Below are 14,334 nucleotides of genomic sequence, written 5' to 3'. Positions count from 1 at the left end.
AAGCCCACCATCCCTTGCGGGACTCGAGGAATTGAACTGGCAACTTTGTGTTTGAGAGCCCACTGGCCCATGTGGGAATCGAACCGGCAGCCTTCGGAGTTAGGAACACAGAGCTCTAACAGCCTGAGCCACCGGGCCGGCCCGCACATGTGTCTTTATGTATAAAGGTTTTCAGATGTTTTGGATAGATACCCAGGAGAGGGATTGCTGGGTCATACGGCAATTCTTTTCGTAATTCTTTGAGGAACCTCCACACTGCCTTCCATAATGGCTGCACCAGTCTGCATTCCCACCAAAAGTGTATGAGGGTTCCTTTTTCTCCACAGCCTCTCCAACATTTGTTACTATTTGTCTTGTTGATGATAGCCATTCTGACTGGGGTGAGGTGATATCTCATTGTGGTTTTGATTTGCATTTCTCTGATGATTAGTGATGTTGAGCATTTTTTCATATGTTTATTTGCCATTTGTATGTCCTTTTTGGAGAAATGTCTCTTCAGGTCCTATGCCCATTTTTCAATTGGGTTGTTTGTTTTTTTGTTGTTGAGTTTCACGAGTTCCCTGCATACTTTGGATATTAGACCCTTATCAGAGGCACTCTTTGCAAAAATCTTCTCCCATTTAGTTGTTTGCCTCTTTATTTTGTCAATGGTTTCTTTGCCATGCAGAACCTTTTAAGTTTCATACAGTCTCATTCATTTATTTTAGCTTTTACTTCCATTGCCTTTGGAGTCAAATTCATAAAATGCTCTTTGAACCCAAGGTCCATAAGTTTAGTACCTATGTTTTCTTCTGTGCAGTTTATTGTGTCAGGTCTTATGCTTAAGTCTTTGATCCATTTCAAATTAATTTTGGTACATGGTGACAGAGAGCAGTCCAGTTTCATTCTTTTGCACGTGGCTATCCAATTCTCCCAGTACCATTTATTAAAGAGGCTGTCTTTGCTCCATTGTATGTTTTTAGCTTCTTTGTCAAAAATTATCTGTCCATATTTATGTGGTTTTATTTCTGGGTTCTCAATTTTATTCCATTGGTTTATGTATCTATTTTTCTGCCAACACCATGCTGTTTTGATTATTGTAGCCCTGTAGTACAAGCTAAAGTCAGGGAGTGTGATACCTCCAGTATTGTTCTTTTTTCTCAAGATTGCTTTGGCTATTCGGGGTCTTTTGTGGTTCCAAACAAATCTGATGATTTTTTGTTCTATTTCTTTAAAAAATGCCATTGGGATTTTGATGGGGATTGCATTAAATCTGTATATTGCTTCAGCATATAGGTCCTTCACATCCTTGGTTAAGTTTATTCCTAGGTATTTTATTCTTTTTGCTGCAATTGCAAAAGGAATTGTTTTTTGTATTTCTTTTTCTCAGATTTCAGTGTTAGTATATAGGAAGGCAATGGACTTTTGTGCGTTGATTTTGTAGCCAGCAACTTTACTGTATTCGTTGATTGTTTCTAATAGCTTTTTGGTGGAGTCTTTAGGATTTTCTATATATAGCATCATGTCATCTGCAGAGAGTGATAATGTAACTTCTTCATTCCCTATTTGGATGCCTTTTATTTCTTTCTCTTGCCTGATTGCTCTGGCAAGGACTTCCAACACTATGCTGAAAAGCAGAGGTGATAGGGGACAGCCTTGTCGTGTTCCTGAACGTAGAGCAAAGGGCTTCAGTTTTCACCATTAATTATGAGATTAGCTGAGGGCTTGTCATATATGGCCTCTATTATGTTAAGGTATTTTCCTTCTATACCTATTTTATTAAGTGTTTTCATCATAAATGGATGTTGTATCTTGTCAAATGCTTTTTCTGCATCAATTGATATAATCATTTGATTTTTGTCGTATATTTTGTTTATGTGATGTATCATATTGATGGATATGCGGATGTTGAACCATCCTTGTGCCCCGGGGATGAACCCCACTTGGTCGTGATGACTAATCTTTCTAACGCATTGTTGTATTAGAGTTGCTAGATATTTTTTAAGATTTTTGCATCTGTATTCATCAACGATATCAGTCTGTAGTTTTCTTTTTTTGTGTTGTACTTACCAGGTTTTCGTATCAGGGTAATGTTGGCCTCATAAAATGAGTTACGGAGTACTATCTCTTCTTCAATTTTTTGGAACACTTTGAGCACGATTGGTATTAGATCCTCTTTGAAGGTTTGGTAGAATTCACTAGTGAAGCCACCTGGTCCCGGACTTTTGCTTTTGGGAAGGTTTTGGATGACTGATTCAATTTCGTTACTGCTGATCGGTCTGTTTAGATTTTCCAGTTCTTCATGGCTCAGCCTTGGAAGGCTATGTGTTTCTAAGGACTTGTCCATTACTTCTAGGTTATTGAATTTGGTGGCATATAGTCCTTCATATTATTCTTGGATGATCCTTTGTATTTCTGTGGTGTCCGTGATAATTTCCCCTTTTTCATTTTTGATTTTGTTAATCAGTGTCTTCTCCCTTTTTATCTTAGTGAGTCTAGCCAAGGGTTTGTCAATTTTGTCAATCTTTTCAGAGAACCAGCTCTTTTTCACATTAATTTTTTCTTTTGTCTTTTTGTTCTCTATTTCATTTAGTTCTGCTATGATTTTTGTTATTTCCTTTCTTCTGCTGACCTTGGGTTTCACATGTTCTTCTTTTTCTAGTTCTTTCTGTTGTAACACGAGGTTATTTATTTGGGATTTTTCTTGTTTCTTGAGATAGGCCTGTAATGAGATAAATTTCCCTCTTAAAACTGCTTTCACTGAGTCCCAAAAAGTTTAGTAGGATATATTTTCATTCTCATTTGTTTCTATGTATCTTTTGATCTCTCCTCTAATTTCTTCTTTGATCCAGTCGTTCTTTAAAAGTATGTTGTTTAATCTCCATGTATTTGTTTTTTCCTGCTTTCTTTTTGCAGTTGATATCCAATTTCAAAGCCCTGTGATCAGAGAATATGCTTGGTATGATTTCAATCTTCTTAAATTTGCTGAGGCTGATTTCATGTCCCAATATATGGTCTATCCTTGAGAATGTTCCATGTACACTGGAAAAGAATGTATAGTCTTATGTTTTAGGATGAAGTGCTCTATATATGTCAATTATGTACATTTCACCTAAGGTGTCATTTAGGGCTGCTATTTCGTTATTTATTTTCTGTTTGGATGATCTATCCATAGCTGTCAATGATGTATTTAAGTCCCCTAGTATAATTGTGTTTTGGTCAGTTTCTCCCTTTAGTTCTGTTGCTTGGTGTATTTCGGTGCTCCCTGATTGGGGGCATAAATATTGATGACTGTTATGTCTTCTTGTTGTACAGTCCCCTTCACCATTATGAAATGTCCATCTTTGTCTCTTGTTATCTTTTTCACCCTCAAGTCTGTTTCATCTGATATCATTATGGCTACACCTGATTTTCTTTGGGTACCATTTGCTTGGAGTGTCAATTTCCACCCTTTCACCCTTGAGTCAATGCTTGTCCTTGTAGCTGAGATGTGTCTCTTGGAGACAGCATATGGTTGGGTTTGGTTTTTTGATCCAATCTGCTACTCTGTGCCTTTTTATTGATGAGTTCAGTCCATTTACATTTAGGGTGATTATTCATATGTGAGGATTTCCTGTCATTCTATCTTTAGTTTTCTGGTAAGCCTGTGTCTCCATTGTTTCTTTGCCTTTTTGTTGTTGTCTATTATTTCTGTGTGGTGATATTCAGTGATGTTTCCCTGTGTTTCTTCTTTTATTAAAGTACGTATTTCAGTTCCAATTTTTTTTTTTGAGTGGTTACCCTTAATTTTATGTAAAATAAAGTTTGACATTTAGTGTATTCCATTTCCTTAATTTCATTCTTAATTTCTTCTATTGAGTTCTTAATCTCCAGAAATTCTATTTGATTCTTTTTTAAAATTTCAATCTCTTTCATAAAATGCTCATGTTGTTCTTTGATTGTGTTTCTGAGTTCATTAAACTGCCTTTCTGTGTTTTCTTGCATCTCATTGAGTTTTTTCAGAACTACAATCTTGAATTCTCTGTCATTTAAGTCACATATTTCCATATCTTTAAGTTCCTTTTCTGGAGACTTTTCACTTTGTTTCTGAGCTGTCTTGTTGCCTTGATTATTCATGGCAATTACTGATTTATTATTTCTCTTCCTAGACATCTACAGGAGTGGCTTCTGCAACAGGTTCATAGGAAGAGGTCTTTCTTTTGTTTTCCAGTACTTGTCGGTAGAATGTTTTCTCTCCGACTGCAGCCTTTTTTTTCCTCTCACACACGGTAGTGCTATGTTTTCTCTGCACTATTCCAGCTTCTCACACAATGGGGGGATTACCTGGCAGACGGGCTTCTCCTCTGTTAATAGTTCGCCTGGGCCACAGGGTGCAGTGTCCGTGTGGGTATGCGGAGAGCTTTTGAAGTTCCAAAGCTCTTCCTGCACCAGATTCAGAGCCCGTATGTTTCAGCAGTTCTGTTTACTCCTGCAAGGATCCGCCCAGATAGGTTAGGCCAGGGGCGGTGTGAGTTGTGAGAGGTGTCCCAGAGCAATGGCAGCGACCACCACCACAGCCGGTCCTGCTTCTACAGATCCCTCCCCTTTGCCAGAACCAGTTGGGCTGCAAATCTGTCTGTGGTCCACAGTTCTCAGAACAGCAAATATTCTGTTCTTTTGATCTGACACTGCTACTGTTCCACCTCTAGCACTGGGCAGGTGGGGGCGGGGTGAGCTCTGAGAGGGTAGGGAGGGGGCGGCTAGTCTCAGTGCCTAAGGCTTCCATTCTCTGCTTGGCAGTGAGGGCTTAAACCACCATTTTCAGCCTTCTTTCCTCAGTCTTTTCTCCGAGGTCTCTGCCGTGAGCGTTGGGTTCAGCAGTGTTATATGCTGCCCCCTCAGCCCTGTGGGCCATAAGTGGAGGCCTAGCAGTCCGAGTTCTTCCCTCTCCCACAGCTGCGGTAGTTCCGGGATGCAGCAAGCTCAGACCACTGAGCTAGGTCTGTGTGCTGCGCCCACGGGGCTCTGTCTCCGCACTTCTCCCTTCCCCCCTCCCCTGCTTGCGCGATTCACCCACCTTTGGGTGAATTCAGTAGTGGGCCTCTTCGTCTTGCCTGTCTGCTCTGCAGGGAGTCCTTTGCGGAGTTATTGTTGTTTGATTAGTTGTAAATTCCCGGGGAGCTTTACAGAGGCTCACCTCACACTGCCATTTTGATGACGTCCTCAAGTGTTGAACTTTTGACATCAATATATGTGGAGACGATGACTCCTTTCACTGTGTTTTCATGGCTACTGTCATGTGCTGCAAATGGTAGTTTCACCTCACTCTGTTAGCTGATATTCACTTCAATAAATGGAAGCTTTTTAATAACATATTTTAGCCACAATTAACATAAAACATGGATCATCTACAGCTTTAAGTCAAAAGGTAGAAAAATTGCATCTGAATTTAAATGTTTTAGGTACAGGATGTTTTACAACTGTCGAAAAGCATGAAACTGATAAACTGCTCTTTTAGTTAACAGAGCAGACACCAGTTTGAGCTCCTAGTTCAGCAAATATCCAAACCAGAATGTCACTCTTTTCCTCTGTATCTTTTGAGGACCTAGATAAAAATGATAAATTATTCAAGATTCCTGTTAAACTGTGGAGTTTTTCTGTTACTGTCTAGAGAACCAAATAAAAAGTTACTAGCACTGCAATATACTTGGTCATGCAAATAGTAGCCTCATTCATCTCATATCTACTCTGTCTCAATTGCATCATTTCACTTGTGCTGTATTTAATCTCACGATGTTTCATACAGTAATATTTTATTTTTAGGTATGTTAAATGTTTAAGGGTTCAGGAATTCACAGGTGTAGGGTTGAGGGGTAGGGTGTTAGGGGTAAGCATCAGGGTTGGAGATAAGGTAAACAACCCTGGTCAGGTCCTGGTGTCCCACTATGGGTCAATGATCTAAGTGGTCTGTATGTGGGGTCCATGGTTCAGCACTGGTATCTTCTCTCATCTGAACACAGGGGCACAGTGTCTGAGTCCCACTCCTTAGTCCAGCTCTCCTGTCCTGGGTACAGTTCTGTGGTCAGTTTCTAAGGCCTGAGGCCCAGAGTTGACTCCATAATTTTGCTCTGCATCTGGTGTCTGGGGTTAGAGGTCTGGTCATGTCTAGCTTCAGTTCTAGGGTTGATGTCTGGGGTTTAGGTCCAGCTCTGGCTCCAGGGTTTGGTGTCTGTAATCTTGGGTGTAAAGCACCCAAGATCCAACACCCCATGTCAGGCTGTCGCAGCTGGTGTTTGGCATCCATGATATGGGTTTCTGGTTTGGGACTGTGGTTGTTTGGGGTTCGGGTTCTGCTCCAGGGCCCAGGGCCCAGAGTCTGTAGTCTGGCTCTAGGTCTATGATAGGAGCAGGCAGTCCAGGTTCCATGATGCAGGGTCTCTGTCTGGGGACCTGAATGTGGCTCTGATATCAGGTGTCTGTCAACAGATGGTCACTGGCTCTTAATTCAACGCCAACAGGAACCATCAAGTTGGAGTGAAGTGACATGGAAACTTTATTCAGTGCAAACAGCTCAATTGTGACACAGGATGGCTGGGGAGCAGCTCCATAGTTTTATAGCTCAATTTGGAGCATCAGAGCCCTTGGGTGAGGTAACCCTGGGGTGAGTTCCCTCTCTGACTAGACAGCTCTGGTCTGCATTGCTCCACGTGCACCACTCTGGTACAGTTCTGTATTGTCTGCTGTACCAGACAGGCATCTTCCACAAGCTGTTCAGTGTTGGGAGACAGGTGGACTACTGCAAACATCTCCCTGAAGTATGGTTTGTGTGAGAAGATGCTGTATGGAAATGCCTGGTAGGCTCCCTTTTTAAAAATCTGAGCACAGTTAGCCAGCCAGAGCCCTTAGTTGTCTTCTTTGCCAGAGCTTCCACATGTGTTATCTGCCGTGTTAATGTAACAGGAGTAAATGGTGAGGAGAAACCTGGATGCAAGTTTTTTATCCCAGGTCCATCCAGCATGTGAGGAGCAGAGAGGGTGCCTAAGCAAAGAAGCAAAGTGACGTCTTGTGGAAAATCTCAATTCTGGCTTCCACCAGAGTGTGAAGGGCAGAGGTGTTCCTAGGACAAGGGGCAAGGAGAAACCTTGAGGTGATGTCTCCATTTTGGCTGCAGGCAGCATGTGAGGGCAGAGGGGCTGCCTGGGGGAAAAGGCTAGGATAGACCTGTGTGAGTTTTTTCTATCCCAGCTGGAGCTAGTCTGTGAGCATGGGGCGCCTGGGGTAAGGGGATGGGTGAAACTTGGAGGTAATATCTGTAACTCAGCTTCAGCCAGTGTGTGAGGAACAGAGAATGTGCCTGGGATAAGGGTTGTGTGTCACCTGTCTGAAGTTCTGAGTCCTTTCTAAAGGCTGGTTTCATATGAGCAGCTCCTCCAAATTAGTTTCTCAAGTATACTTCCTCTAGTCCCAATTTAAGTGAGCACTTCCTATGGGACCACTTTCACAGAGCAGGAATCAGTAGGGGGCAGGAGTCTCCTATAAGAGCAAGGGGGCAGAGCCTCGTCAGAACTGAAGGCCTGCATTGCAGAAGAGGGCATGACCAGCCTCGCCCTAGTTTGCAAGAGAGCCTAGGGCAACCAGGGACCAGCTCCTGAAGAGAGTCAGGGCCCAGAGCTTCCCAAGAGTACAGGGAACAAGCACTTCGCTTGAGAGGCGGGGTACAGTATCACAGGACAGCCCGGGGCAACAGACTCCAGCGGGTAAGGGTGGGGGCAATCATCCTGTGAGGGCCGGGGAGGCAGCCCCTGGCGCAGGAGTCCGGGTGCCGCTAGGGCCTGGGGCCCGTTCCTCGCACGGGAGGCGGAGTGCTGCGCCTGGCACTGGTGGCCGAGTGCAGCGCCTGGCGCGCGGTGCCGAGTGCAGAGCCTGGCGCGCGGTGCCGAGTGCAGAGCCTGGCGCGCGGTGCCGAGTGCAGAGCCTGGCGCGCGGTGCCGAGTGCAGAGCCTGGCGCGCGGTGCCGAGTGCAGAGCCTGGAGCAGGGGGCAGAGCGCAGCACCTCTAGTGGGGGGGAGGGGAAGATTCAGAGATTCGCAGGATAGGCTGGGGCGAGAGCCTCTAGCTAGAACAGGGGCCAGCCACACACACACCCCAACAAGAGCCAGGAGCCTGATGTAACCCCTGGCATGGGTGTCCGGGGATTGTGACGCAGCGCCTTGCGCGGGGGTCAGGGGTCCATGAGACAGCACCTAGCGCGGGTGCTGCTGGAACCTCAGGCTGCTTCTCGCTAGGGGGCAGAGTGTAGCGCCTCGTGCAAGGGGCGGGTTCAGAGAGTAGGCTGGAGCGAGAACCTATAGCTAGAAGAGCCAGAGCCCCGCCTCCACCCCCCCCAAACCTGGGAGCCAGAATATCGCACGAGAGCTGGGGTCCAACTCCTCGCAAAAGTGGGGCTAGGCTCTAGCACAACAGCCAGAGGCAAGGACATCATAGGGCTACGAGGTGGGTGTTCGGAGTACCTAGTCCGAGACTAGGGGGCCGGGCTCGCCAGAAAGTTGAGGGCGAGAGCCGCCATGATGCCTTTTCGTGTACTGAGGTGGCGATTTTCCTGAGGGAACTTGGCTTACCTCAGTATCTCTCCTAGAGTTGCTGTAGTTCTGGGACTACGTGGGACGTTCTTCTGTACCTGCTTTAACTCAGGATCTCCCCAAGAGGCGTGGAAAAGGTAAGGAGAAGCTTCCTGTGCACCAGCTCTGCTGAGGGGTGGGGGAGGGGTGTCGGTTATCACACGACGCGGAGAAAGGGCTTGGTCTGGAAAATCGTTGGTTTTTCTTTGTGGCAGAAGATGGTGTTCACTGCTGTTGTTTTGCTTGTGACTGTCCAGTGTTCACAGAACCCTTTATGCCGTTTGCATTTGAGAATCCATTCTGCCCCATTGATCTGTGTTTCGTTTTATGCCAATACCACTGTTTGGGTTACTATAATTGGTTTGTGGTCAAGTGATCTAGAAAATAGGAATTAAAAATCCCACTGTCTACCACATCCCAGGTCATGTACCCAAGGCACAGTGGCTACTAATAGTCTTCCTTCATTGTCCCTTACTAACATGCAGAGTGCTGAAAGGTCGACTAGCTTCATATACCTCTTTAGGTAAACTGTGTCAGCCTAGGGCTTGGCCTCTATTAATGAACTTGAATGTCTTCTCTCCTTTTCTGGCATGCTATTGACAGGATTGTCCAGAATTGTAACTTACTTTCCAGAAATTTCAAAAGCCCCAAAACCTTTCAATAATAGAACAGATACTCTTTCTCTGCACACAGATTCTGCAGCTATCCACTTTCCCACATTAGCCATTTCACACCCACTACACCAGTGCGTTTCATACAATACTGGTGTGCTTTCCCAGGGAATCACCACACAACCCACAAGTGAGAACAACATCATGAACATTTCTATATTCCTTTTAATATAATCGTAGCCTTAGTTAGGGCTACACCAATGAGTTTTGGTATCAGTCAAGAACTCTTGTATCAAGGAAACCTGGAAATTTCTCTTTTCTATACCCTTATCATTTTACCTACTTGAGTCAAAAAACTTTGGCTCCCCAGCAAGTCAGCCAGAGGGTCCCTGCCCTGTTCTCAATCTTTACTTGACTGACTCAGCCCCAAATAATGGCTGGTCAGATTTCTCATTGTAATCACTTTTTCCCACTCTTTTAAATTGCTCCACAATGGGGTAAAATACAGGTGACTTGTTTAGGGCCCTTCAATTTTGGGGGATCAACAGGGGTCAACTTTGCCCATTCAGCTTTTGGTAGTGCTGTTCTAAAACTTTTGCTATAATCCCATCAATGTCTTTTTTTATTTATCTTCAATTTTCTTAGAAGTTATCTAAAGATTTCCACCCTACATTGACAAATCCTGTGACTGACTCTCCTTTCTCTCTGTTTCACCTGTATTAATATTTAAAAATAGGTATCTATCTCGTTATTTGATTTGGTAACGCATGCTTTCCAAGTGCACTTTTAAATGACCTAATAGGAATATTCCTCATAATTGCCACTGTAGTTTTACTTTATAATTTCCTTAGGGCCAGAGCAGTTTGATAAGACCTTAGCTGATAGGACGTTAGCCCATGATTCTGTCTGGCCATATTGTTTCCTAACCATGGATCCCCAACCAATTCGGCTGCCCACCAGACACATTCATTAGCCTCCTCCAGCTGGGGGAGATAACAGACCATCTCTGGGAGGAATGGGAGAGACACAGAAAGCTCTACTGAGAGCTTGTCATGACCGAATACTCAGCAAGGTGCACCTGGGCAATTGCACCCCCTGGGACATAGAACAGGATGAAAGGTGAGAAACCAGACAGACTGAGAAAAATTAAACCCACGAGCACTCATACTAACAAAGAGCCACTAGCCCAAGAAATGAGTCACAAATATTTTCTCCTTCCAATCTGAATATAGAATAGAGACAAAGATTCTCACCAGTTTTGCTTCCACCACATCCTACAACAGAAATCGTGTGTGTGCGCTGACATGGTAAGAATCCGTACCTTACGCAGGCCAGGGTTAGATGCCCCAGGATCTCCTGTCTCCAGGAGCCTGGAGGCAAAGTCCGGGTTCCAGCCAGTGTGTTCTGTTCATAGCACCAACTCTACAATTAACTTTGCTCTACCCTCCAGGTTCTTCTGGATGCTCTAATAATGAAATAGACAGGAGACAGATTAGCAAGAGAAAATAACCCCATTTAATGCACACATTAAGTATGGGAACCCCCCACACAGGAGAAAGTCAGAGACCCCACAGGCAGGAGAGGTAGGGAGATAGAAAGGGAACTGGGCAGAGAAGACATCCTGAGCTAGGGGTGAGGTAAGATGCCCTGGGGGCTTCAAAGAGTCATTGCAGAGTGATAAGAGCAGAGCAGACGTTTAATGAGTATCAGTTTACCCTCCCCTATAGTTGGGTCAAACACAGATGGTGGCTGATGATCTCTTAAGGGCAAAGCCCCTATTTTGTGTTATTCTGGATAGTTAAAGGGCCAATAGTTTACGGTATCTTCAGCCTGAGATTACAAAATTGCCCTTAGCTCAAAACAATCTGCACACTGCAAAAGCACATCTTGAAGTGAATTGTTCTGAAGTCCCACATCTTTATTTTAAAAGTACTGCCATAGGATGCAAAAGATAATGTAAATTAATAGATCAAAAATGTGTTTCTTGCAGACAGAATAAAATTAGGTTCCCTGGGTAGGTAGCTGAAGCTTTCTCTTAACATTTGTACGAAAAGCACTTCAGGTTTGTATGTGTCCTTGGTAACAGAGCCGTGGAGGCATGGAAGCAGTCTCTGCTTTCAAAAACACCCTAGTCTACCATGTTTTCCGTCACTATGTCATTATGAAACAATATAAATTATTCATTTATGCAACATGACAATATATGGTTGGCACAACTTTGGTCCTTAGGGTTGCGAGGACTGTTTTCTTAGTAATCCAGGACCAGGTTAAAACAGAAAACTATTTTAAGAAAACATACAATCTTTGCTTTCTAGACAGAAAACTTCATTATATCTTATCTGGAGCAGAGAAGTTCAGGAAAACTTCGTCCTTTTAACAAAGTGAAAAAGAGCCAAACTCTGCTTCTACATCACCTTACTTTTGATATTTAAATTCATTCACTTCATTAAATTTATTCCAATCTTATTCGGCTCGACTATACATAATATTTCTTCTCTCAAGGTCTCTTCACAAACCTAGAACTGTCCACTTTACATTCAGATTTTATCCTGTTTCCCTGTTCTAAAACAACCAGCTTCAGTTTGGAACAAAGTTAATTGCCTTTCCCTCAAAAATACATCTTCATAGCTCATATTTTTTAGACCTAAAACATATCCTATTTTTCTTTTATTCATAGTTGTTTTTCCTATTTTTTATTTCTGTAGCATTCATTACATATTAGAATTCTTAAAAAAAAAAAAAAACGTCATTTCTAGTGAAAACTAAAAAGCATTCTGACTGTCCGTTGCACCAGTATTCTTTACACTGACATTCATGAAAAAATTTAATAATTTCTAGACATATACTTCATAATAGCACAAAAAAATTGTTAATGTCTCACAAGATGTGTATGTTGCAGTCACAAGACCCATGTGTTTGGTTCATCAAATATTTAATATTCAATAGATCAGAGACTGGAATAGGAAGGATTTATCAAAATGCCGCCACAGGGAGAAGGAGGGAACTTTCTAGACTTAAGTCCCTCTTAAGTGTGCCTTCAAGCCCAGGTGTGTTTTATCACAAAGGGAGGGAAGAGGAGCGGGAAAGAGCCCAAATCTCCACATCTCTTAGGTCAGACCCCAAGTTCTAGCAAAACCCCTCCAACAATCAGCATCTATAGCAGGAGCTGTTAGCCAGGGGGAAATGCAGGCTGGAATTTAGGGTAGTTCCCCGTTACATGTGTACTAGTAGCCCCAAATGTCTTTAGTCCTCTATAATATGAAGCAAGAAATAGATAAACCCATGTTCAGTACTCCTCCCCCCTCACTATTCTACACCAAAACTAAAAATAATACACCAAGGATTTTCCACACCAAGCCCTTCCTCCGTGGGTCCTCTGAAGACCGACACCCCCACCCCATCCCTCAGCCGTCCTCGTGGGCATCTCTCCTCATGTATTTCTCCCGTTTCGCTCCCTCGGCGCCACCCCCCGAGGGCTCCTGGGTAAAATGATGGCCTCAGCACACGGTACCCCCAGAAGCCACGGGAAGCTTCTCTCTCAGGCCTCCAGAAAAGGCAGAGTCCACACTCACCAGAAGCCAACTCCACGGAAAGTGTGCACCACGTGGGGACATGCTGGGTCACGCGAGTGTGACGTAGGGGTCATGCATAGGCACTCAGGGGTCCACGTAGGCTGGAGACCAGCAGCGCAGTGCAGTGCCGGGCCAGGCAGGGTCTGGAGTCCAGGCGCCCCAAGTCTGCACTGATTGGCCAGTCGCCCCAGGCCCCACCCCCTGGCTCCTCCCCACCGGCTGGGTCCTCTCCCTGTGCCCCCAGGCCCTGGCCTTGAGCCCAACCCCCTCTCGGACCTCTGTGCTTAGTGGCCTGGTCTGACCCCGGCTGTGTGGGCTGTGTGCCTGGAAGGCGTGCTCCCCCTGGGGAGGGCCACGCTGTGCCCCTGGGCAGGGGAGCTAGAAAGGACCCAGTTCTTACACAATCAGGTGTCAGAGGCCTCCTCCCTGCCCAGGCAGTGCTGTGGGTCACCGCTGGATGCCTGTATTTCCAGAGTGAGAGATGGCAGAACAGACAACCACCCCCCCAGGGCAGGGGTCTCAGGTCCTTTGAAATGTGAAAGTGACAGCAGCATGTTTAGAAATTTTCAACTTTAGTTTCCTAAATCTCTACCTGAGCACAGATTTTTATTATCAGAGAGGAAACAAGTATTGTCTACTGGCCAAAATAACTCTCCAGACAATCCACCAAAAGAGCAGTTTACTCAGGAAAAGAAAAAGGAACAAAACCACAGCACTGTGAGAAAGCATACGTCTGTCTGAAGCTCCAACTGGAAGCACACATGCAAAAATCAAGAGAGCCCCTTCCCCAGCTGGCCTCTATATAAATGAATCCCTCCCCTGGAAGTTACCACAAACTTTTAATAGGAAGTCAGGACTAGAGAGTTAAGAAGGGGTCCAGCTCCGTCCATAGTCCTCCCAGCTCTATGGTTAGTCATCTTAAGATGCCAGTTCACTTTTATCAGTATAAAAGGCAAGAAAACATATCGCACCAAGGTTTGGCACATCTACCTGACCTGCCTGACCCACCACCAACCACTGACCATCATAGAACAGCAGCAGAGTTGTGCTCAAAGGGCCTTGAGACCTTGGTCCATCTGAAGCCAAATCCCAGAGGTAGGGAGAAAAGTACAAGAAACCAGGTGTCCTGACAACCAGACAAGCCCCATAGTCTCCTAGGAACTCATGGGAATAGACGACGGTGGTCCTTTAAATGAAGGGCAAAGGCTATAGAGAGAGTGATAATGGGAGTCCCAGGGAGCAGGAGGGAGACAGAGAGAAAGCTCCTGGGTTGAACTGATTGTTTCCCACGAGAGAATACTACTGTGGGAGTGGACTGGTGGGGCCCAAAGTCCAACCTTTCCTCTGATCACCAGCGTGGCCTCTTGTCAGTCACAGGGGGAAATAATTCTTTTTAATTGCTTAGCTCAGAGTGGCTCCTTTTCTAATCTGCGCTTCTTAGTTCTTTAACTGCCATTGCAGCAGTTGTTAGAGGGAACTCCTAAGCATTAGGCCTCTGGAATTTGAGCCTGGGTCTACCCTTTACTAGCTGTGTTCCTTGGGACAGGTAACAAACCTCTCAGGGTCTCTGTTTTG

The 14,334-nt window shown here is 44.7% G+C and overlaps 1 long non-coding RNA gene across 1 annotated transcript; it reads right to left on the bottom strand.

Annotated features, from left to right (window-relative positions):
* Positions 1–5,580: 5,580 nt before the first annotated feature.
* Positions 5,581–12,896, bottom strand: LOC141569600 (uncharacterized). The gene is made up of 4 exons (XR_016019982.1): positions 12,760–12,896; positions 10,509–10,652; positions 8,577–8,953; positions 5,581–8,013 (listed from the first exon to the last, which is right to left on the bottom strand). It is a non-coding gene; the product is annotated as an uncharacterized LOC141569600 (long non-coding RNA).
* Between the last annotated feature and the right edge of the window lie 1,438 nt (positions 12,897–14,334).

This window comes from Rhinolophus sinicus, chromosome 18 (genome assembly GCF_057876585.1).
Source record: "Rhinolophus sinicus isolate RSI-liver-muscle chromosome 18, RSI-T2T, whole genome shotgun sequence".
NCBI lineage: Eukaryota > Metazoa > Chordata > Mammalia > Chiroptera > Rhinolophidae > Rhinolophus > Rhinolophus sinicus.
The sequence above is the reverse complement of the archived record's forward strand: the minus strand, read 5'-3'. Positions and strand labels throughout refer to the sequence as shown.